At 45.9% G+C, this 23,897-nt stretch overlaps 1 protein-coding gene across 5 annotated transcripts in view; it reads right to left on the bottom strand.

Moving 5' to 3' along the window:
* Positions 1-23,897, bottom strand: part of EGF (epidermal growth factor) — a 249,875-nt gene that overhangs the window by 23,600 nt on the left and 202,378 nt on the right. The gene's annotated exons all lie outside the window — the stretch shown is intronic.

The following is a 23,897-nucleotide window of genomic DNA, read 5'->3' as shown; positions in this document are numbered from 1 at the left end:
TCATGTCTTGTGATTAGTTTGTCTTCTTTTTCCCCCATAAGTTTATATATAAACCTTATATTATACACTAGATGCCCCCCGCTGTTTGCAACCTGGTGAAATCCACTACTTCTTTTTATCAATTTTTTTCTTGTAATATGACGTAAAAGGATTCTCTGGGAATGCTAAAAAAATACACTCTAAATAGATTCTTAAATACCTTTAATTGTCAACTCACACTTGTTTTGTTTTGGAAGGTAATCAAAACAGTAAATTATAATTACAGCCACCTTGTTGCATTGACAGAAACCTGCACTGAAATATTTAAAATCCCCGCCAATCAGGTGTTGTCTGTGCCTGTAATAACGACACACTTAACGAAGCGGTGTATTTCCGCTCCATAACTGATCACCATGCAAATAAAAAGAACCAGAACTATTTTTTATGGGTTTGATGGAGAAAAAGAAAAAAACAATTATGCAATTTTTTACATTCTTATTAGATCAAAATAAATAATCTGTTCACTGCATTGTTTGGGTCTTTATGATTACAGGGATACCAAATATGTATGTGCTATTTGCTGATTAGTGATATCTATTTATTTTTTAAAGTCTATTAAAAATGTCATTATTGTAATTGCTTTTCATTATTTCTTTTAAGCAATTTTCTAGGACAAAAAAAAAATTGATTTTAACTTTACCTCTAGAATACAGGCATAAAGAATTGTATTGGTAATATAGATGTACAGTAGCTCTATGTACCAGTACAATGTGCCTGTAATGAAGAATACCGGTTACAATCAAGAAGACAATGCAACCTGCGACTCGTTGCCAGAGCTGCATATTGCCATTCAAGAGGAATGACTGCACTTCAAGAAAAGTGAAGAATGAGTTAATTAAATAAATGCAAGTAAGTTCAGAACCCAGACAGATGCCAGGTGTCAGAGGAGCAGGAACTACTGAGCAATGGATTCCTCAGTAACATAAGCAGTGATCAGGCAAAGAAAGGAGACATTGCAGACACAAAGTGAAAGTCAGGACATAGCCCTAAGCTTGCAGGACAACGGGACATCTCCCCCTAATCAGGACTGTTCACCAGATCCAAAATGGTTGAGGGCTACACCTATACTATGTACTCCTGCTGTCAGTCTATGTCCAGATGACATGACATGCTTAGCATTCAGAAAGACAGGGTAGACAGCAATGTGTGCAGCTTCTTAATTCTTCTGCACCCCTGATATCTCCAGTATTAGATCAGAAAGACCTGATGGACAGACATTTGAGCAGCCTCTTCTTACCTTCTGGTATCTCCAGTATTCAATCAGACAGACAGGGTGTACAGTAGTGTAAGCGGCCTACTCTTACCTCAGCACCCCTTTAATCCAGCATTAGATCAGACAGGGTGGATAGCAGTGTGAACAGCCTCTTATTACCTCATCTGCCTACATGAAGCGATGGCCGGGGGACCACCACGGTGCAGGAAGACTACTGTACACAAGATGAGGTGCAAACAACAAAGGATAGATTTATTGGAAGGCAAGGAAGGAAGGGAATGAGGAAGATGCAAACAATGGCAAAAGACAATTTACAAGAGCAATGAACTTTATCTTTTCCGTAAAATAGCACAGTGCTCCAACTATTGCAGACTCAAAATATGTCTAACAAGCAAATGTAAACAATAAACAAGTGACGATGCTACTCTACGTATAACCTCCCTGGCCTATACTAAGCAGGCCACACGGCTCCCGTGTACTGACTACTGAAGCCTACACTAGGCCCTAACAGGTGCACCAAACAGGAACAAACTCACGGTGATGTTGGAGAATCAGGTTCAGTCCCAGGGGGCCCCCAGCAGTCCAATACGGAGGTGCGCACGGTTTTCTGTCAGCTCTGTGAAACGTGGTCTTCTCCTTGCTTCTGGATCCTAGGGATGCTCCTGGAAACTGTAAATCCCTTTCTCTGTATCTTTGTGGCTCTCTTGCAGCTATAACAGGACACAGTTCTTCTCTCTTTCAGCTATCAGCACAAAAAGTCCTCTCTCCAGCAGCCTCAGCTCACACACGCTGCTCCAGCTCCACACCTGCACTCTGCACAGACTGTCTCATCACAACGATTATTGCAGGGGAGAAACAGAACATTCCATCACGCCAGACAAGGGGGTGCAGCCTCTTAAAGTGACAGCGTGTTCCTTACTGTCCATAATAGCACCACCCTCTTACATGCCTCCCTTCTTAATGATGGTCGTCCTCGGCCATCACAGCATCAGGGTCAAAGTGTAATGGAGGAACGTGCAATGCGGAAACAGCACCTATAGAGGAGGCAATAAAGGTGTAAAAACAGACAGAGCACACTGTTCTACATATCGGACTGGTGGAACCCCTGCATTAGACGTCTGGGATCTCGGAAGCTCTTGGCTGTCAGGCAAGGCTTGACTATCTTCCAGAGGAACACTTGCTGCAGGAGTCATTGTGGGTTCTTGTCTGGTCTTGTCCTCACGTGGCGGTACTGGTACATCCATGGGATTACCGTCTCTGTGTGGCTGAGGACCCCCTACTGTGTCAGGGACGGTCCACCACTCATCATCAATTTCACCATCAGGCATGACAGATTCAGGAAGTGGAGTAGCGCCTTCAGGCGACAATGGCGTAGAACAGACCTCAGACCGGCAAGGCCGCAGCATATTTCTGTGAAGTACTCTAGGGGCGGATGCCCCAGTCTCAATCTGTACCTTGTAGACAGGGCCATTAGCATACACTCGCTCGATAACTTTGTATGGCTGTACTTCCCATCTCTCACTTAATTTTCCCTTGGGGCATTTCTCTCTGACTAATACTCGGTCTCCAGGTTGGAGCAGTAACTCTTGAGTCAGATTGCGGCCCGTATGTTCTTTTTTGTTGCAGCTGCTGACCCGCCAACCGCCGTATCGTTGCCAATGCTCTTTCACCCATGAGATGACAGTTCGCTCAATCAGCTCCTCTGGCTGTTCCAAATTCAGCTCAATGATCTCTCGTCCAGCTCTTCTAAACAACAGTAGATAGGGGGTATAACCCGTGGTGGAGTGGACCTGATTGTTGTAGGTCCAGACCAATTCCGGCAGATAGTCTGGCCAACACGCCTTCTTATCCTCCTCCAACGTTCTTAGCATTTGAAGTAAGGTTCAGTTGAAGCGTTCACAAGCTCCGTTGCCTTGAGGGTGGTAAGGGGTGGTCCGGGACCGCTCGATGCCATACATACGATACAATTCTTCCATCACCTTGCCTTGGAAACATGCGCCTTGGTCGGAATAGATGTGCTTTGGGCACCCATACACCCGGATGAAGTCTTGACAGATGGCTTGCGCCACCGATTCCGCAGTCTGATCTCTAGTCGGAGTGACTACTGCGAACTTAGAGAAATGATTGGTCATCACCAAACAGTATTGCAGCCCCCGGGCCGAGTGTCCCATGAGGAGGTAGTCGATCATCAAGACTTCTAGCGGTTCCTTAGTTTGTATGGTCTGGATGGGTGCCCTCTGTTCGGTACTCTTAATGAGGTCACATACTCGACATTGCCATCAAACCTCTTCCACCACAAACTCCAACCGGGGGGAATACACATACCGTTGTAACCATTGGTAGGTCTTCGTGGGGCTGAAGTGCGCTCCAAATTCGTGGGCTTCTTTAGCTACTTCTTGAGCCATTCTTCCTGGGATGACAACTTGCCACCTTACTTCCATATCTTTTAGCTGTTGCCTCTTACGATATAGCACTGACTCTCGCACCTCCAGTCTATCCCACTGATGTATCACACTCCTCATTTCAGAGTCCAGATCATCTCTCTCTTGTTTGCCAGGCTTCCGCTTTTGAATTACCCACCATTTCATCTGTCTCAGCGCTTCGTCTTCATCCTGAACGTGTCCCCATTCCTCATTGGTTCTCCCCAGGGACCGGGGTAATGCGCAGGCCTCCCTTCTTGACTGGGCTGCAACCATTGGGGGCTTAAACTTGCGAAAGTCTGGGGTTTCCTATTCTTCGAGTTGCTCATCAAGATCCCCCACTGGAGTCTCCACAGTCACTCTTGACAGCCCATCAGCATTTGCGTTTTCGGTATCAGAGCGATAATGGATGGTAAAGTCGAACTTGGCTAGGTGAGCCACCCACCGTTGTTCTAAGGCCCCCAATTTAGCATTCTCAAGGTGGGCCAGGGGATTATTGTCTGTTCGAACTTGAATCTTGGTACCTGTCAGGAAGCCTGCAAACTTTTCTGTCATGGCCCACACCAGGGCAGGAGCTCTAACCGGAAGGAGCTGTAATTGTGAGTTTCTTTCGCTGTCTCGCAGGGACCTGCTGGCATACCCGATGACTCTCTCATGTCCATCCTGTATCTGAGAAAGTACTGCACCGAGTCCATGAAGGCTACCATCTGTGTACAACAGGAACGGTTGATCGAAATCTGCATAGGCCAAAATCGGGGCTGAAGTAAGGACATTCTTTATAGCCTGGAAGGCCTTGTCTTGTCCCTGTGCCCAGGGGATGCGCTGGGTCTTCGGCACTCCAGCGGTCCCCCTCAGCAACTCATTGAGAGGACCTGCCACCTTCGCAAAGTCTTTAACAAACCGGCGGTAGTACCCAGCGAGTCCCAGGAAGGCCTGGAGTTCTCTCACTGTTCGAGGGACTGGCCACTTCTGGATAGCAGCCACTTTTTCTGGTGAGGGTAGAACTCCATCTTGTGACACTATGTGGCCCAGGTACTCAATCTCTCTCTTGAAGAGGTGGCACATCTTTGGCTTCACCTTCAGGTTATGAGCCCGCAGTCTTCCGAGTACCTGTCCAAGCCGGGCAAGGTGTTCTTTGAATGAGGCCGAAAAAACAATGATGTCATCCAGATAGATCAGGGTAGCCTCAAAATTTAAGTGTCCCAAACAATTTTCCATCAGCCGTTGAAATGTGCCTGGAGCATTGGAGAGCCTGAAGGGCATCCGGTTAAACTCGAACAGCCCCATAGGAAGGATGAAGGCGGTTTTCTCTTTGTCTTTCTCTGCCACGGCTACTTGCCAGTATCCGCTTGCTAGGTCCAGGGTGGAGAAGTACTTGGCTTTCCCCAACACTGTCAAGGATTCCTCGATGCGGGGCAACGGATACGAGTCTCGAACAGTTCAGGCGTTGAGTTTCCTATAATCTACACAGAACCGGATGGTCCCATCCTTTTTGTTGACGAGCACCACCGGGGATGCCCAAGGGCTCTGACTACTCCGCACCACTCCTGAATACAGCATCTACCTCAGTAATGTTTTCACCTCTTGATACATCCTGGGCGGGATCTGCCGGTATTGTTCTCGAATTGGACGAGCTTCCCCAGTCGGTATCTCATGTGTGATGGCTTCAGTACAGCCGAAATCTTCAGCGTGATGGGCGAATGCGGCCTGAATTTCCCACAGCATAGTTTCTATTGCTTGCACACGCTCAGGGCCCAGAGCATTCACATCCACTTCCATTTGATCAAGGATGACCCGTCCACTCCACTCCGGGGATGGCGTCTCTTCGTCCCCTGCAGCAACTGCTAGGGTCCACCCCACACCTTCTTTCGGTGATAAAGACATCTCCTTCTGACTCACCACTTCACCCTAGGTAGACCAGGGCCAGATCTGTCCCTTGTGGTAAGGTGACCTCCCCGCGGCCCACATTCAAAGCTCTTATGGGGACATGTCCTCGCTGGACCACAGCTATCGTACAAGCTATCATGACTTCTTGGTCCACTCCTCCGCCTACCACAGGCTCAACAACCACTTCCAATCCGTCAAGATTGCGGTGAGTCCCCACTGGAAGGTATACTATAGTTTCTCGCTCGGGAGGTAGGATTACAGGTTCTTTACCAGGAGCCCTGATGACCCCTACCGTCTGATAAGATGGCACACTCTTCTGCGTCCCACAGACGCGGATCAGTCGTTGAAGGGCTTCTTGAGTAGGCTTATGTGTAGTAGCCTTCTTCCAATATCCAGGTCCCCGTTTGGTAAACATAATCTTTTCTGTTAAATAGCACGGTGCTACAACTATTGCAGACTCAAAATATGTCTGACAAGCAAATGTAAACAATAAACGAGTGATGATGCTACTCTACGTATAACCTCCCTGGCCTTTACTAAGCAGGCCACATGGCTCCCGTGTACTGACTATTGAAGCCTACACTAGGCCCTAACAGGTGCACCAAACAGGAACAGACTCACGATGATGTTGGAGAATCAGGTCCAGTCCCAGGGGGCCCCCAGCAGTCCAATACAGTGGTGCGCACTGTCAGCTCTGTGAAACGTGGTCTTCTCCTTGCTTCTGGATCCTAGGGATGCTCCTGGAAACTGTAAATCCCTTTCTCTGTATCTTTGTGGCTCTCTTGCAGCTATAACAGGACACAGTTCTTCTCTCTTTCAGCTATCAGCACAAAAAGTCCTCTCTCCAGCAGCCTCAGCTCACACACGCTGCTCCAGCTCCACACCTGCACTCTGCACAGACTAGCTCATTACAACGATTATTGCCGGGGAGAAGCAGAACATTCCATCACGCCAGACAAGGTAGTGCAGCCTCTAAAAGTGACAGCATGTTCCTTACTGTCCATAACAGCACCACCCTCTTACATACACATAAAGGTAGGAGGTTGATGCTTCCTACTGCACATACTCACAAGCACCTGTCCTGTTAGCGTATTATGACAGATTTCTGTCAGTGCAAAAAGATGGGGGCCATTTTAATATCTTATAGTGATTATTTATCTAGATAAAATAAGTGTGATTTGCCCATTAAAGGCAGCCTGTGCAATTTAGACATTGTATAGTGGCAATTTTAGAATAAATTAATCTTTAAAGAAGTATTCCCATCTCCAAGACCCTATCCCAACATGTAGCAGGTGTAATAATAATAATAGTATTAGCAAATATCTCCAATTAGAAATGTAGTACATCTCTCCTGATTAGCTATGTTGAGTACCCTCTATGAAGGAATTGCAGTAGCTTAGGTATCCATGGTTAAGACCACTCATATAATGAGAGTTCATTGCTAGTGGTTGTAAAAATGGATACCTATGCTACTGCACTGCCCTGCACATGGGGTAAGTGACACAGTGAATCAGAAGAACAATACTACATTTCTAATTAGAGATAATTGCCAATATTGTTATTATTACACCTACTACATATTGGGATAGGATCTTGGAGATGGGAATACCTCTTTAACCTTTCTTTAGTTTTTTTTTTAATGTTTGAGTTTTTAGAGATTAATACAATTCAATGACAAGAGCAGGATCCTCATCATCCCTGACAGTATTGAAAAAGGAGAGGATAAAGCAAGCTACACCATAAATAGTGCAAACACATATCTTCTTCTTCCTGAAAATGCGTTAGTATTATGCAGCTCAATATACATAAAACATATATATTTATAATTAATACCAATTAGACAGCACTTAGTATACACAAGACACATTCTGAGCTGAAGACAGAACTCTAGACAGAGCAGTGGTTAGACTAAGTGCATGGAATTATTGAAAGGACATAAATAGAGAAAACAAAGCCACAAAAACAGAGAAAATAGTAATATTATCATGGAACAAAAGGAAGACTAACACTACACTTAATCGGAATATAATAATAGCTGTGTATTAAATTAAATTATTCCTAAATTAAAGGAATGTGTAGCCAGACTATGGCAATCCATGTCTAGAGCAGTCTAGATCACTCCCTATTGCAGGTTTCTAATAGGTATGGTATTTTCAAATGGTTCAAAGTGACATTCTGGGTCGCCAAGGCTCCAGGGCCCAGGTGTGATTTCAACACCTGGCATGTAAACGGTTGGGCACCTTTGGTAAAAATTAATCTTTGTCACACTCACATCCTGACTGGATGGCATGAGCAAGGGGATTGTGGCCTCACTGTACCACAAACCAGACTACCCCGGAAGGGGCGTGACTAAGCAGCTTCCTTGGTGTTCGCTGGAGCCTCTGATGGTGAGGTCAGGCTTGTGCGGCAGGTAGCTGGCCACTCCAAGGTGGAGTCTAGCTGTGGCTGCTGATCCCACTGGGGGACGGAACACTAGGACAGGAGCAGGCAACGGGCTCGACTGGCAGACGGGCACGGCTGAGACACTGGCAGGACAGGCGGACACGGCTGGAACTCTGGCAGGACATGTACTGACTCAGTAGGGACAGGAATACATGCTGGTATATGAAAACAGCTGAGATGCTGCTTGCAGTGCAGCGAGCTGAACCGCAAGAGGTGGAGCAAAGACCAGAACCGCAGGAGGCGGAGCAAAAAGCAGGCCACTGACATCCATGTCTCTGCTTAAACTGTCAGAAACAGACTCCATGAGGGTGGAATGAGGGCCCGACATCCACAAGTTGGTGTTGTGCATGCAGCCCAACACCATGCAGGGCAATTGGCATTTGCCAGAAAACACCAAGATTGGCAGATTCGATATTGGCGCCTTGTGCTCTTCACGGGTGACAGCAGGTTCACACTGAGCACATGTGGCAGACGTGAGTCTGGAGGCACCGTGGAAAACATTCTGCTGCCTGCAAAATTCTCCAGCATGACCGGTTTGGCAGTGGGTAAGTGATGGTGTGGGGAGGCAATTCTTTGGAGGGCTGCAAAGCATTTTGAAGTTGCACTTTCCTCAGTTCGAAATGTGATTAAGAAATGGCAGTTAACAGGAACAGTAGAGGTCAAGATAAGGTCTGGAAGACCAAGTAAAATTTCAATGAGAGATGCTCATAAAGAGGCAAATCAGGTCCCCCACTTGACTGCAAAAGACCTTCAGCAAGATTTAGCAGACTCTGGATTTGTGGTACATTGTTGTATTGTTCAAAGACACCTGCAAAATATGGCCTTCAAGGAAGAGTCATCAGAAGAAAACCTCAACGGCATCCTCATAATAAAATTCAGTGTCAGAGGTATGTTAAGAACATCTAAAATAGGCCGATGCATTTTGGAAACTAGTCATGTGGACGAATGAAGTAAAAACAGAACTGTTTGATCAAAGGTATGTGTGGAGAAAAAAAAGAGTACAGTATTTCAAGAAAAGAACATCTTGCCACCCATTAAGCATGGGGGCGGATCAATCATGCTTTGGGGTTATGTTGCAGCCAATGACACAGGGAACATTTCATGGATAGAGGGAAGAATGTATTCAATGAAATCTGAACAAATTCTTTATGCAAACATAACACCATCTGTAAAAAACCTGAAGTTGAAAAGAGGATGACTTCTACAAATGGATAATGATCCTAAACACACATCAAAAACCACAGTAGAATACCTCAAAAGGTGCAAGCTGAAGGTTTTCCGATGGCCCTCACAGTCCCCTGTTCTGAGGATCATTGAAAATATGTGGCTAGATCTCAAAATAGCAGTATATGCAAAACGACCCAGGAGTTTCACAGAACTGGAGGAGTTTTCCCAGGAAGAATGGATAAAAGTCCCTCAAACAAGAATTAAAATACCTTTGGCTGCAAAAAGCATTTACAAACATGGTTAGTAGCAAAAAGCTACTAACCATGCAAGGTGCCCAAACTTTTGCATATTCTCATTCTTCTTTTTGGAACTTTTAAAATGTAAAAGATGAAGAGGACAATATATTTGTTTTGTCTAAAATACAAAGGAAATGTGTCATTTTTAACTTCAGGCCTTTTACAGATTATTTCATCTTCAACTTGCTCACCTGTAATTTTGACCAGGAGTGTCCAAACTTTTACATTCCACTGTATGGGCATGTTTCATCTTTATGAGAGAAGTACTTTATTTTGATTTTGGAGTAAATCACAATTTTCTCAGATAAAGTCCCTAATTAGGGTTGAGCGAAACGGGTCGAACATTTTCAAAAGTCGCCGACTTTTGGCTAAGTCGGGGTTTCATGAAACCCGATCCGACCCCTGTGCGGGGTCGGCCATGCGGTACGCGACTTTCGCGCCAAAGTCGCGTTTCAATGACGCGAAAAGCGCCATTTCTCAGCCAATGAAGGTAAACGCAGAGTGTGGGCAGCGTGATGACATAGGTCCTGGTCCCCACCATCTTAGAGAAGGGCATTGCAGTGATTGGCTTGCTGTCTGCGACGTCACAGGGGCTATAAAGAGGCGTTCCCGCCGACCGCCATCTTACTGCTGCTGATCTGAGCTTAGGGAGAGGTTGCTGCCGCTTTGTCAGAAGCAGGGATAGCGTTAGGCAGGGTCCATTAACCACAAAACCGCTTGTGCTGCAGCGATTTGCACTGTCCAACACCACCCTCGGTGTGCAGGGACAGTGGAAGTTTTTTTTTTTTTTTTTTTCCCCTCAGCGCTGTAGCTCATTGGGCTGCCCTAGAAGGCTCCCTGATAGCTGCATTGCTGTGTGTACGCCGCTGTGCAAACCAACTGCTTTTTTCAAAGCACAAATCCTCTTGTTCCTTCCTTTCTGCACAGCTATCTTTTTTGTTTGTCCACACTTTTTATTTCATTTGTGCATCAGTCCACTCCTTATTGCTGCCTGCCATACCTGGCTGAGATTACTGCAGGCAGGGAGATAGTAGCTGCCTGCCATACCTGGCTGAGATTACTGCAGGCAGGGAGATAGTAATTGTAGGACATTCCCTGTTTTTTTTTTTTTTTTTTTTTTGGTGGGAGATTAAGATTGGCAATTTGGCATTTCTGCTAGAGTGCCATCCCTGTGTGTGCCATCTCTCTCACATAGTGGGCCATAGAAAGCCTTTTCATTTTTCTGTATTTTTTTTTGTGGGGTGTATAAATTCTCCCTGATAAAAATACAGTGGGAGATTAATATTGGCCTTTGGGCTTGTGTGCCAGTCCTGAGTGTGCCATCTCTCTCACAAATAGTGGGCCATAGAAAGCCTATTAATTTTTTTTTTTGGTTTTATAAATTCTCCCTGAAAAAAAGGGAGATTAATATTGGCCTCTGGGCTTGTGTGCCAGTCCTGAGCGTGCCATCTGTGCCAGCCCTGAGCGTGCCATCTCTCTCACAAATAGTGGGCCATAGAAAGCCTATTTAATTTTTTTTTTTGTTTTATAAATTTTCCCTGAAAAAAGGGAGATTAATATTGGCCTCTGGGCTTGTGTGCCAGTTGTGAGCGTGCCATCTGTGCCAGTCCTGAGCGTGCCATCTCTCTCACAAATAGTGGGCCATAGAAAGCCTATTTAAATATTTTTTTGGTTTTATAAATTCTCCCAGAAAAAAAGGGAGATTAATATTGGCCTCTGGGCTTGTGTGCCAGTCCTGAGCGTGCCATCTGTGCCAGCCAGCCCTGAGCGTGCCATCTCTCTCACAAATAGTGGGCCATAGAAAGCCTATTTAATTTTTTTTTTTGTTTTATCAATTTTCCCTGAAAAAAGGGAGATTAATATTGGCCTCTGGGCTTGTGTGCCAGTTGTGAGCGTGCCATCTGTGCCAGTCCTGAGCGTGCCATCTCTCTCACAAATAGTGGGCCATAGAAAGCCTATTTAAATATTTTTTTGGTTTTATAAATTCTCCCAGAAAAAAAGGGAGATTAATATTGGCCTCTGGGCTTGTGTGCCAGTCCTGAGCGTGCCATCTGTGCCAGCCAGCCCTGAGCGTGCCATCTCTCTCACAAATAGTGGGCCATAGAAAGCCTATTTAATTTTTTTTTTTGTTTTATCAATTTTCCCTGAAAAAAGGGAGATTAATATTGGCCTCTGGGCTTGTGTGCCAGTTGTGAGCGTGCCATCTGTGCCAGTCCTGAGCGTGCCATCTCTCTCACAAATAGTGGGCCATAGAAAGCCTATTTAAATATTTTTTTGGTTTTATAAATTCTCCCAGAAAAAAAGGGAGATTAATATTGGCCTCTGGGCTTCTGTGCCAGTCCTGAGCGTGCCATCTGTGCCAGTCCTGAGCGTCCCATCTCTCTCACAAATAGTGGGCCATAGAAAGCCTATTTTTTTTTTTTTTTGGGTTTTAGAAATTCTCCCTGGAAACAAAAAGGGAGATTAATATTGCCCTTTGGGCTTGTGTGCCAGTACTAAGCGTTCCATCTCTCTCTCTCTCTCAGTCAGTGGGCCATAGAACGCCTATTTTTGGTTTTATTTGTTTTCTAAATTCTCCCTGAAAAAATCATTTTATTTTATTTGGTTTCTAAATTCTTCCTGATAAAATCATATTTTTTTTATTATTTTTTTTTCTAAAGTCTCCCTGAAAAAAAAAAAAAAAAACAGTGGGAGATTAATATTGGCCTTTCTGCTTGTGTGCCAGTCTTGACTCCTGGGTGCGTCATCTCTCAGTCAGTGGGCCATAGAACGCCTATTTTTGGTTTTATTTGTTTTCTAAATTCTCCCTGAAAAAATCATTTTATTTTATTTGGTTTCTAAATTCTTCCTGATAAAATCATATTTTTTTTATTATTTTTTTTTCTAAAGTCTCCCTGAAAAAAAAAAAAAAAAAACAAACAAAAAAAACAGTGGGAGATTAATATTGGCCTTTCTGCTTGTGTGCCAGTCTTGACTCCTGGGTGTGCCATCTCTCTCTCTCTCTCTCTCTCCAATTGTGGTCCATAGAAAGCCTATATTTTTTTTCCTTGATTTGGGTTCCAAAATCTACCAGAGAAAATAACTACATCAATCATTGGTAGAAAAATATTGGCCTCTGGGCTTGTGTGCCACTCCTGACTCCTGTGTGCGTCATCTCTCAGTCAGTGGGCCATAGAACGCCTATTTTTGTTTTTATTTGTTTTATAAATTCTCCCTGAAAAAATCATTTTATTTTATTTGGTTTCTAAATTCTTCCTGATAAAATCATATTTTTTTTATTATTTTTTTTTCTAAAGTCTCCCTGAAAAAAAAAAAAAAAAAACAAACAAAAAAAACAGTGGGAGATTAATATTGGCCTTTCTGCTTGTGTGCCAGTCTTGACTCCTGGGTGTGCCATCTCTCTCTCTCTCTCTCTCTCTCTCCAATTGTGGTCCATAGAAAGCCTATATTTTTTTTCCTTGATTTGGGTTCCAAAATCTACCAGAGAAAATAACTACATCAATCATTGGTAGAAAAATATTGGCCTCTGGGCTTGTGTGCCACTCCTGACTCCTGTGTGCGTCATCTCTCAGTCAGTGGGCCATAGAACGCCTATTTTTGTTTTTATTTGTTTTATAAATTCTCCCTGAAAAAATCATTTTATTTTATTTGGTTTCTAAATTCTTCCTGATAAAATCATATTTTTTTTATTATTTTTTTTTCTAAAGTCTCCCTGAAAAAAAAAAAAAACAAAAAAAAAAAACAAAACCCCCCAAAAAATGGGAGATTAATATTGGCCTTTCTGCTTGTGTGCCAGTCTTGACTCCTGGGTGTGCCATCTCTCTCTCTCTCTCTCTCTCTCTCCAATTGTGGTCCATAGAAAGCCTACATTTTTTTTCCTTGATTTGGGTTCCAAAATCTACCAGAGAAAATAACTCCATCAATCATTGGTAGAAAAATATTGGCCTCTGGGCTTGTGTGCCACTCCTGATTCCTGTGTGCGTCATCTCTCACTCAGTGGCCCATAGAAAGCATATAGTTTGTCACATTTGTTTTCTAAATTCTCCCTGCAAAAATCTATTTTTTTTTTTTTGGGGGGTTTCTAAAGTGTTCCTGAAAAAAATAAAAATAAAAAAAAAATAATAGTGTGACATTAATATTAACATTTGTGCTTCAGTGACAGTCCTGCGTGTGGGGCATCTCTCTAATTTGCAGCCACCAAAAAAAGAGTGTGTAACATTGGGCCTGATTTTCGCTGTGGTCTCACCAACCTGTAAAGGGGTAGCTAAATCATACTGAAGTTATAGCTCACCGTGTAAGTTGTGTGACTGCAACAAATAACGTTAGTTTGGTTACGTTTTTAAAACAATGAGGAAGTCTAGTGGAAGAGGTCGTGGCCGGGGGCGTTCATTGTCAGCTGGTAATGAGGGTAGTGGTAGTGGTGGAGCATCAGGTGGTCGTGGGGGAAAAAATATTGCACCTAAGTCTGGAGCTGTGGAGCCAGGTTCGTCGTCCGGCTACACAAGGCCTCGAACGCTCCCTTTTCTGGGATTAGGAAAACCGCTTTTAAAGCCGGAGCAGCAAGAGCAAGTTTTGGCTTATCTTGCTGACTCAGCCTCTAGCTCTTTTGCCTCATCTCGTGAAACTGGTAAAAGTAAAAGCAGCGCGTCGTTAGTGGATGTTCACGGTCAGGGACAAGTCACTTCCTTGTCCTCTTCAGCAAAAACAACAACAGAGAAGAATGCAGCAGGCGACACAACGGGTTACTCCATGGAGCTCTTTACACATACCGTCCCTGGCTTAGAAAGTGAAGCAGTTAACAGTCCATGCCCATTACAAATTGAATCTGACATGGAGTGCACTGACGCACAGCCACAGCCAGACTACTATGCTGGTCCTTTGACTCAGACCACAACATTGCCCTCGCAGGGTGCTGATCAAGAATCAGACCCTGATGAGACTATGTTGCCCCATCACGAACGCTATACCACCGAACGACACGGTGACACAGACGAAGTTGCGCAGGAGGTACAAGAAGAGTTATTAGATGACCCAGTTCTTGACCCCGATTGGCAGCCATTGGGGGAACAGGGTGCAGGCGGCAGCAGTTCTGAAGCAGAGGAGGAGGAGGGGCCGCAGCAGGCATCAACATCGCCACAGGTTCCATCTGCCGGGCCCGTATCTTGCCCAAAACGCGTGGCAAAGCCAAAACCTGGTGGAGGACAGCGTGGCCATCCGGTTAAAGCTCAGTCTGCAATGCCTGAAAAGGTATCCGATGCTAGAAAGAGTGCAGTCTGGCATTTTTTTAAACAACATCCAATTGATCAGCGCAAAGTCATCTGTCAAAAATGTTCTACTTCCTTAAGCAGAGGTCAGAATCTGAAAAGTCTCAATACTAGTTGCATGCATAGACATTTAACCACCATGCATTTGAAAGCTTGGACTAACTACCAAACGTCCCTTAAGGTTGTTGCACCCTCGGCCAATGAAGCTAGTCATCAACGCAACATCCCTTCCGGCAGTGTAGGACCACCATTTAGCGCACCACCTGCTGTATCTGTGCAGGTATCTTTGCCAGGCCAAAGCAGTCAGGGTCAGGGAATCACCAGTTTCGTAGTAGGAAACACTGCATCTAGGGCACCGGCGGCAACAATACCATCTCCCACCGTCTCTCAGTCTGCCATGTCCACCGGCACCCCCGCTAGTTCCACGATCTCCAGCTCTCCAGTCCAGCTCACCCTACATGAGACTATGGTTAGAAAAAGGAAATACTTAGCCTCGCATCCGCGTACACAGGGTTTGAACGCCCACATAGCTAGACTAATCTCGTTAGAGATGATGCCCTACCGGTTAGTTGAAAGCGAAGCTTTCAAAGACCTGATGGACTACGCTGTACCACGCTACGAGCTACCCAGTCGACACTTTTTTTCCAGAAAAGCCATCCCAGCCCTCCACCAGCATGTTAAAGAGCGCATCGTCCATGCACTCAGGCAATCTGTGAGCACAAAGGTGCACCTGACAACAGATGCATGGACCAGTAGGCATGGCCAGGGACGTTACGTGTCCATCACGGCACACTGGGTAAATGTGGTGGATTCAGGGTCCACAGGGGACAGCAAGTTTGGGACAGTTCTGCCTAGCCCACGGTCTAGTAAACAGTTGTCTGTAGCCGTTCGCACCCCCTCCTCCTCCTCCTCCTCGTCCTCCTGCAGAAGCAAGAGCTCGTCCACAGACCGCAGTCGCACAAACACTCCATCCGCACCTGCCACTGTTGCACACCAGGTCTCCCATTATGGGGCAGCTACTGGCATACGTCAGCAGGCTGTATTGGCTATGAAGTGTTTGGGCGACAATAGACACACCGCGGAAGTTCTGTCCGAGTTCTTGCAGCAAGAAACGCAGTCGTGGCTGGGCACTGTAGATCTTGAGGCAGGCAAGGTAGTGAGTGATAACGGAAGGAATTTCATGGCTGCCATCTCCCTTTCCCAACTGAAACACATTCCTTGCCTGGCTCACACCTTAAACCTGGTGGTGCAGTGCTTCCTGAAAAGTTATCCGGGGTTATCCGACCTGCTCCTCAAAGTGCGTGGACTTTGCGCACATATCCGCCGTTCGCCTGTACACTCCAGCCGTATGCAGACCTATCAGCGTTCTTTGAACCTTCCCCAGCATCGCCTAATCATAGACGTTGCAACAAGGTGGAACTCAACACTGCACATGCTTCAGAGACTGTGCGAACAGAGGCGGGCTGTTATGTTTTTGTGGGAGGATACACATACACGGGCAGGCAGTAGGATGGCAGACATGGAGTTGTCAGGTGTGCAGTGGTCGAAGATTCAAGACATGTGTCAAGTCCTTCAGTGTTTTGAGGAATGCACACGGCTGGTTAGTGCAGACAACGCCATAATAAGCATGAGCATCCCCCTAATGCGTCTGCTGATGCAAAGTTTGACGCACATAAAGGATCAGGCGTCTGCACCAGAGGAAGAGGAAAGCCTTGATGACAGTCAGCGATTGTCTGGTCAGGGCAGTGTACATGACGAGGTACCGGGCGAAGAGGAGGTGGAGGATGAGGAGGATGATGGGGATGAGTATATTTTTAATGAGGAAGCTTTCCCGGGGGCACGGGAAATTGGTGGCGTGGCAAGGCCGGGTTCTGGTTTTTTGAGGGACACAAGTGACGTAGATTTGCCTGCAACTGCCCCTCAACCAAGCACAACCGCAGATTTGACAACGGGAACTTTGGCCCACATGGCGGATTATGCCTTGCGTATCCTCAAAAGGGACACACGCATTACAAAAATGATGAACGATGACGATTACTGGTTGGCCTGCCTCCTTGATCCTCGCTATAAAGGCAAATTGCAAAATATTATGCCACATGAGAACTTGGAACTAATATTAGCAACAAAACAATCAACTCTTGTTGACCGTTTGCTTCTGGCATTCCCTGCACACAGCGCCCGTGATCGTTCTCACACGAGCTCCAGGGGCCAGCAGACCAGAGGTGTTAGAGGGGCAGAAATCAGAAGTGGCGTTGGACAGAGGGGTTTTCTGACCAGGTTGTGGAGTGATTTTTCTATGACCGCAGACAGGACAGGTACTGCAGCATCAATTCAAAGTGACAGGAGACAACATTTGTCCAGTATGGTTACAAACTATTTTTCATCCCTTATCGACGTTCTCCCTCAACCGTCATTCCCATTTGATTACTGGGCATCCAAATTAGACACCTGGCCAGAATTGGCAGAATATGCATTGCAGGAGCTTGCTTGCCCGGCAGCTAGTGTCCTATCAGAAAGAGTATTCAGTGCTGCAGGTTCAATACTAACAGAAAAAAGGACTCGTCTGGCTACCCAAAATGTAGATGATCTAACCTTCATTAAAATGAACCACAACTGGATTTCAAAATCTTTTGCCCCACCCTGCCCGGCTGACACCTAGCTTTCCTATGAAAAGGTCTTGCCTGTGGACTATTCTGAATGACTTTTCCAATCTCGTAATTTTCTTCACCTGATTGTCCAGCATACGACATGTTTCCACCTCACGAAATGGCCAAACTCCCCACACGGGGCCGTGCTATCGCCACTTTGCGCTTGGACCCTTGAGAGTGCTGTTTGTCTGAAGAGGTGGGTGTGGCCGCTTTTGGTCGACGGCACTGCCACTGGGTCCCTCATAGTACAATAAAGTGTCTCTGGCGGTGGTGGTGCGCACCCAACGTCAGACACACCGTTGTAATATGAGGGGCCCTGTGCCTGTACCGCCGGCCACAAGACAGTTCCCCCCCCAGCTCAAACAGTGCTCTACCACTAGCAAAATTATCTCTCACAGCTTCACCAATGTGTAGTCTAGCCGCTGACATCCTTCAATGCCTGGCACTGACAATACCATTGTTTTGACATTTTTGTTATGTTAGGCCTTCGAAGCCTGTCTGCGGTCCCTTCTTTCTACAACTACTACACTGACCAGGCCACTGCTGGCCGTGTTACCCTGGAACCAATTTAAAAGTGCCTACAGTCAGCCCAATTTTGTTATGTTAGGCCTTCGAAGACTGTCTGCCGTCACTCCTTCCACTAGACTTCCACTGACCATACACTGCTGCCCATGTACCCCTGGAACCAATTTAAAGTGCCTACAGCCAGCCCAATTTTGTTATGTTAGGCCTTCGAAGCCTGTCTGCGGTCACTCCTTCCACTAGACTTCCACTGACCAGACCACTGCTGCCCGTGTACCCCTGGAACCAATTTAAAAGTGCCTACAGCCAGCCCAAGTTTGTTATGTTAGGCCTTGGAAGCCTGTCTGCGGTCACTCCTTCCACTAGACTTCCACTGACCAGACCACTGCTGCCCGTGTACCCCTGGAACCAATTTAAAAGTGCCTACAGCCAGCCCAAGTTTGTTATGTTAGGCCTTGGAAGCCTGTCTGCGGTCACTCCTTCCACTAGACTTCCACTGACCAGACCACTGCTGCCCGTGTACCCCTGGAACCAATTTAAAAGTGCCTACAGCCAGCCCAAGTTTGTTATGTTAGGCCTTGGAAGCCTGTCTGCGGTCACTCCTTCCACTAGACTTCCACTGACCAGACCACTGCTGCCCGTGTACCCCTGGAACCAATTTAAAAGTGCCTACAGCCAGCCCAAGTTTGTTATGTTAGGCCTTGGAAGCCTGTCTGCGGTCACTCCTTCCACTAGACTTCCACTGACCAGACCACTGCTGCCCGTGTACCCCTGGAACCAATTTAAAAGTGCCTACAGCCAGCCCAAGTTTGTTATGTTAGGCCTTGGAAGCCTGTCTGCGGTCACTCCTTCCACTAGACTTCCACTGACCAGACCACTGCTGCCCGTGTACCCCTGGAACCAATTTAAAAGTGCCTACAGCCAGCCCAAGTTTGTTATGTTAGGCCTTCTAAGCCTGTCTGCGGTCCATTCTTTCAACTACTACTACACTGACCAGGTCACTGCTGCCCGTGTACCCCTGGAACCAATTTAAAATTGCCTACAGCCAGCCCAATTTTTTTATTTTAGGCCTTCGATGCCTGTCTGCGGTCCATTCTTTCAACTACTACTACACTGACCAGGTCACTGCTGTCCGTGTACCCCTGGAACCAATTTAAAATTGCCTACAGCCATGTGTTATTATTTTAGGCCTTCGATGCCTGTCTGCGGTCACTCCTTCCACTAGGCCTCCACTGACCACACCACTGCTGTCCGTGTACCCCTGGAACCAATTTAAAATTGCCTACAGCCAGCCCAATTTTTTTATTTTAGGCCTTCGATGCCTGTCTGCGGTCCATTCTTTCAACTACTACTACACTGACCAGGTCACTGCTGTCCGTGTACCCCTGTAACCAATTTAAAATTGCCTACAGCCATGTGTTATTATTTTAGGCATTCGATGCCTGTCTGCGGTCCATTTTTTCAACTACTACTACACTGACCAGGTCACTGCTGCCCGTGTACCCCTGGAACCAATTTAAAATTGCCTACAGCCATGTGTTATTATTTTAGGCCTTCGATGCCTGTCTGCGGTCACTCCTTCCACTAGGCCTCCACTGACCACACCACTGCTGCCCGTGTACCCCTGGAACCAATTTAAAATTGCCTACAGCCAGCCCAATTTTTTTATTTTAGGCCTTCGATGCCTGTCTGCGGTCCATTCTTTCAACTACTACTACACTGACCAGGTCACTGCTGCCCGTGTACCCCTGGAACCAATTTAAAATTGCCTACAGCCATGTGTTATTATTTTAGGCCTTCGATGCCTGTCTGCGGTCACTCCTTCCACTAGGCCTCCACTGACCACACCACTGCTGCCCGTGTACCCCTGGAACCAATTTAAAATTGCCTACAGCCAGCCCAATTTTTTTATTTTAGGCCTTCGATGCCTGTCTGCGGTCCATTCTTTCAACTACTACTACACTGACCAGGTCACTGCTGCCCGTGTACCCCTGGAACCAATTTAAAATTGCCTACAGCCATGTGTTATTATTTTAGGCCTTCGATGCCTGTCTGCGGTCACTCCTTCCACTAGGCCTCCACTGACCACACCACTGCTGTCCGTGTACCCCTGGAACCAATTTAAAATTGCCTACAGCCATGTGTTATTATTTTAGGCCTTCGATGCCTGTCTGCGGTCCATTCTTTCAACTACTACTACACTGACCAGGGCACTGCTGGCCGTGTACCCCTGGAACCAACATCAGAAAATATAAAAATAAGTATTTTGCTTATAAAAAAGAAAATACTGGTGAGATATCAAATGCAGACATTTTAACATTAAAAACAAACACACAACTCTAATCTGGTACAGTACTAAAAATGGCCACCAGCTACAATTACTTTCTCCTGCAAGTAGTTAACTGAAAGTTTTTTTAAATTGAAAACACACATATGGCATCCACCGAGTGTTGTCCTGTCGCGTCTTCTTTATATTATTGCCGAGAAGATGCAAAATAATGAAAATAATAAAATCATTAATTACCAAAATAATAGAGAAAGTCAACACCACATTGCAAATAAACATTCATTCCAAATAAAGAAGCAGGGCGCGTCCGAGGGTGAGTATATACCTAATAAGAATATAATCACCCTCGGACGCGCAATGCTTATTTCCAACAGCCTTCCTTCCTAAGAATCAGCCCTTCCGTCGTGTAGAGAGACGTTGTGTTACACTCCAAGGTGTTCCCCAGGTTGCCTTTCCTGAGCTTCGATCTTCCGGCTCTCGTTTAGTAGTTCTTGGAAACTACTCTGCATTAGGCCTTCAAATTGGGTATGGGGTGTAGAGAGATGGTGTGTTCCACTCCAAGGTGTTCCCCAGGTTGCCTTTCCTGAGCTTCGATCTTCCGGCTCTCGTTTAGTAGTTGTTGGAAACTACGCTGCATTAGGCCTTCAAATTGGGTATGGGGTGTAGCGAGAGGGTGTGTTACACTCCAAGGTGTTCCCCAGGTTGCCTTTCCTGAGCTTCGATCTTCCGGCTCTCGTTTAGTAGTTCTTGGAAACTACACTGCATTAGGCCTTCAAATTGGGTATGGGGTGTAGAGAGAGGGTGTGTTACACTCCAAGGTGTTCCCCAGGTTGCCTTTCCTGAGCTTCGATATTCCGGCTCTCGTTTAGTAGTTGTCGGAAACTACGCTGCATTAGGCCTACAAATTGGGTATGGGGCGTAGAGAGAGGGTGTGTTACACTCCAAGGTGTTCCCCAGGTTGCCTTTCCTGAGCTTCGATATTCCGGCTCTCGTTTAGTAGTTGTCGGAAACTACGCTGCATTAGGCCTACAAATTGGGTATGGGGTGTAGAGAGAGGGTGTGTTACACTCCAAGGTGTTCCCCAGGTTGCCTTTCCTGAGCTTCGATCTTCATGCTCTCGTTTAGTAGTTGTCGGAAACTACGCTGCATTAGGCCTACAAATTGGGTATGGGGTGTAGAGAGAGGGTTTGTTACACTCCAAGGTGTTCCCCAGGTTGCCTTTCCTGAGCTTCGATCTTCCGGCTCTCGTTTAGTAGTTGTTGGAAACTACGCTGCATTAGGCCTTCAAATTGGGTATGGGGTGTAGCGAGAGGGTGTGTTACACTCCAAGGTGTTCCCCAGGTTGCCTTTCCTGAGCTTCGATCTTCCGGCTCTCGTTTAGTAGTTCTTGGAAACTACACTGCATTAGGCCTTCAAATTGGGTATGGGGTGTAGAGAGAGGGTGTGTTACACTCTAAGGTGTTCCCCAGGTTTCCTTGCCATTGCTTCGGTCTTCCGACTCTCGTTTAGTAGTTGTAGAAAAGTACACTGCATTAGGCCATACAAAATGGGTATGGGGTGGAGAGAGATGGTGTGTTACACTCCAAGGTGTTCCCCAGGTTGCCTTTCCTGAGCTTCTATCTTCAGGCTCTCATTAAATTGTGGTTAAATGGAACAACTGCATTTGGCGTACTAGTTGGTTTGGGGCCTACTATCGGTGTCTGCCACTCCTTGCTGTTCTCCTCCACTGAACAAAGCTGTGCCGCCTGTTTACTACGGTTGCCAATTTTGAACTGCATTTCGACTACTTACTGATTTGGCCCTACTCTCTGTGTCAGCCTCTCATTCCAGTTGTCCTCCACTGCAATGCCCCCTGGTTATTCCTGTGTTACCAATTTTGAACTGCATTTAGCCCACTTTCTTCTTTGGGCCTATATCTGTGTTTCCACTTCATCGTGCCCATTGCCCAGCCAGTGATAGATGAGTCTGCTGGTACATTGACCCATAACGCAACATTCCCCGTGCACGCTACACAACAACATTGTGACCCTGCTGAAAGTCAGGTTGCTCTTCCCGCATACCATACCACCTTACACGGGGACAAAGAGGAAGGTGCAGATGAAAGTGCAGGTTCCTTCATCAGGTGGGGGGAGGAATACTAGTTGGCGACGTCACTGGCACAGGGCCTCTCATAGTACGCAAAAGTGTTGCTGCCGGTGGGAGGCGCCCCCGCCGTGCAAACACACCGCTGTACTTTGAGGGGCCCTGTGCCAGTGCCAATGCCAACGAGTGGGCCCCCCCTGCTTGCTCAGGTTCACAGCACTTGCAAAGTTGAAATACTTACCTCTCCCTGCTCCACTGCCGTGACGTGGTCCAGATTTCCTGGGCCCACTAATTACTTGAACCAGCCCTACCCCCCACAACTTTAGCCAAATGACCCCCAATTTCAAATGCCTTCCAATTATTATAAGGTAAATTACGCTTGACAAGCTTCATTAAGAAGAATGGATGGTTTTGACATTAAAATGGCCACTCTAGGTGTTTTCCTGGCCCCCACTCACTGCCGACTATGCTGCCCCATTGACTTGCATTGGGTTTCGTGTTTCGGTCGATCCCGACTTTACGTCATAATCGGCCGATTTCACTCGACCCGACTTTGGACATAGTCGGGTTTCGCAAAACCCGGCTCGACTCTAAAAAGGTCAAGGTCGCTCAACTCTATCCCTAATAGCTAATACCCCTTGGCTGGATCAAAGTACCACATGTCTATGTACTTTTTGCAGACAATTCAACCGCAAAAAAAGGTACATATTAAAAAAGCCCATTCATTATTGTGTCTTTGGAATCTATCTGTAAAAATAACAGATAGGTAACACTTGTACTAAAAAAAAAATGATGTGTCAAGCTGTTTTTAGACTTTGTAATTTCACACTAATCACTAACATAATCTAATCCCTGAATGTACTTTCTGCACATCTCTGTTGATGTCTTTATACTGGTCGGTCTGGTGACAGTTCCACTTTAAATTCCCCAGTATGTGATTACACAGATGGAAACTAAGTGGAATATGACAAGTGCAGTAAGAGACATGTGAAAAGCTGATTAAATATGTAACAATACTTTGGCTCCAGAGTAAGATTTCTTTGGTTAACCAACATCTCTATCTGCACTTAGTGTTCCTCAGCGTCAGGGTTATCTGCAACATCTCCGCTATTCAGTTAGCTGAAGTTCCTGGAAACACACCATTGTAGGGACAGGTGTGATTCTCTAGTGTGTTTGCGCCCTGAACTGCTGCGTATAGTCACTGGTAGCTGCCAGTTTACACAAGTGTCTATGATGGCAGCAGATAAAAAACCTCATGAGGTGGATGTATGGCATAATAAGCAGAGCAATTGTACAAGAGGCATTATCATCTCTCCTAACCTGTCTGATTTAGTAATATCATGTTTTGCCTAGGAAATCATCTGGAGCATTTTTTCTTTGTGTTGCTCCTCTGTTTCTCCTATTGAAAATGTAAGAATACATAAACAACTGGACTTTACCATTCTGCTTGTCAATAGTTTGTGCCTTCCAATCTAAAACTGCCAGTCCTTAACGGACAATATTGTGAGTGTTTAACAACAGACTGCATTTACGGGATCAAACGAGCGTAAAACATGACCGAGTGTTATCCAGTGTTTTATCAGATAGTACTTGGCCCAATGTTATTCTGTGGGGTTGTGCCGATCAGCGC

Source organism: Ranitomeya imitator, chromosome 1, assembly GCF_032444005.1.
Source record: "Ranitomeya imitator isolate aRanImi1 chromosome 1, aRanImi1.pri, whole genome shotgun sequence".
Lineage (NCBI taxonomy): Eukaryota > Metazoa > Chordata > Amphibia > Anura > Dendrobatidae > Ranitomeya > Ranitomeya imitator.
Note: the sequence above shows the minus strand (reverse complement) of the source record. Positions and strands in the feature narration are given on the sequence as shown.